Source organism: Arachis ipaensis, chromosome B10, assembly GCF_000816755.2.
Source record: "Arachis ipaensis cultivar K30076 chromosome B10, Araip1.1, whole genome shotgun sequence".
Lineage (NCBI taxonomy): Eukaryota > Viridiplantae > Streptophyta > Magnoliopsida > Fabales > Fabaceae > Arachis > Arachis ipaensis.
The window spans coordinates 111,153,615-111,155,777 of NC_029794.2; positions in this window are offsets into that span (position 1 = coordinate 111,153,615).

Below are 2,163 nucleotides of genomic sequence, written 5' to 3' on the forward strand. Positions count from 1 at the left end.
TCGAGAAAATTTTTGTTCTTCAAATTAGCTTTAGAAAGTTTTTAATTAAATTGTCCTACCATCACTTCTTTTGTCAATATACCATGTTAAGTCACATCACAACATACCAAATAGTTTTAGTTAAATATTAACATGATAAATTTATAAAAAAATAAATATCAAATCGGTATTTAAAAAATTCTAGTACTAATAAAATAGTATTTACTTTTTGTTATTGATAAAATAACTCAAAAAATTTTAAAATTTGACAAAATACCCAACCATAAAAAAAATAACGTCATAGTGAACAAAAAAAGTTGATGTGGCCGTTCAAAAAGAACTCCAATAATGGCATAGAATTTCAGTGACGTTTTCCTTCTTCTTCTTCGCCATAACCGAAGGGTCTTCTTTGCTATGCGGAAGCCGACGCAGTGACGAGGTGCTGCCATGGTAGAGGGAACACGGAAAAAATGCAACGTCGTGTTGAAGAAGAAGCAGCGACTAACAGAAAATGCGGCGAGGTACTACCATGACGAAAGGAGAAGCAGCAACGTGCCATGGCGATCTGGCGGAACGGGACGCGAAAAGGGACACAGCGGCGTGTTGAAGAAGAAGATAAATAAATAAATAATAACCACAACAAATAATAATAACAAAAAATATAATAATAACATATACGGTTTAAATAATAATAATAATAATAATAATAATAATAATAATAATAATAATAAGTAACATAACAACAACAATAATAATAATTGTTCCGAGGTATTACCTAAAACTTAGGTGGATTTGGGTTTAGATGTAAAGTCCAAACATTTTTGGGTGAGAATTTCGACTTGTTCGCTGGAATGATAGTTTATCCGACATCTTTGCCTTGACAATAGTAAGAAGTACTAGGGGTGTGTATGGGCCGGATGAAACCGGGTTTGATGTGACACAGACCCGACCCGAAATATATATCGGACTTATTTATTAGATCCGAACCCGACCCTAGACCCGTTGAAATCTATACACTTTCGGGCCACGATTATACCGGGTAAAAACCGGGTGAAAACCGGGCCGTTAACATTATATTACCTTGATACCTTCTTCTAAGCTAGCATGTGAAAATATCCAAATTTTCAAGACTCTAACCATTATTTGACATGGTAAAATTCACTTAGAAAAATATAACAAGAACCAACTATTCTCTAAAATTAAAGCATAACCATAATCAATACTAATATTGTCTAATAACACCAAATATTTAAATCAATATAAATAACACAATATTATGCATTAGTCTAAAATCTTATGCATTTTAAACATAAAATATTAACTTATAGTCTTATAATAACTAATAACACAAAATATTAAGGTTTACAATACTTAAATTCCACATAAGAATAGCCATCATCCATCACTAATAACACAAAATATTAATTGTGTATGATGACCGGGCCGACTTCGGGTGACCCGAGCCATGGCCCGGACCCGACCCGAAATAATGATCGGGTCTATTTTTGAGACCCTTATCCGACCCTAGACCCGGTAAAATCACACCAAAATAGCCCATAAAGTCTTCGGGGTCGGGCCGGGTCTTCGAGCCGGGTCGGGCCATGCACACCCCTAAGAAGTACCTACATGGGACTTCAATACCTAAGTCAACAAGAATTTATATAGGTTTAAAACGAGATTGGATTTGAAAAAAATACTTGAGTGTTGGAGTATTTATATAGTGGCAACACAAGACTTAGACATTTCTTGGATTGCGTTTGTTTACAGAGACAGAATATTAAGACAGAGATACAGGACACAATCGTGTTTGACAGATGAGATATAGACAGAGACATTATGTCCAAAGACACTAAATTAGTGTATTTTGTGTCCATCCTAATAAAAATGACACGGAGATACTAACAAGCAATACAACTTATTTTACATTTTTTTAATTATTTTTATTAATTTTTTATAATTATATTTTTCGTTTTAAATTTTTTAAATGAAAAAAAATAGAATAAATTATATTTTTATAATTTGTTCTAATTTATCATTAAATAAAATATAAAAACACAAAATTTTGTATCATCTTTTATATTTTGTTTTTAATATCTTATTCTATTTTATTCTGTTCTAAAAATTAAACACAACCTTAAAGATGAGTTATGAAAAGTGAAAACCATAAATTGTTATTCTCTTACA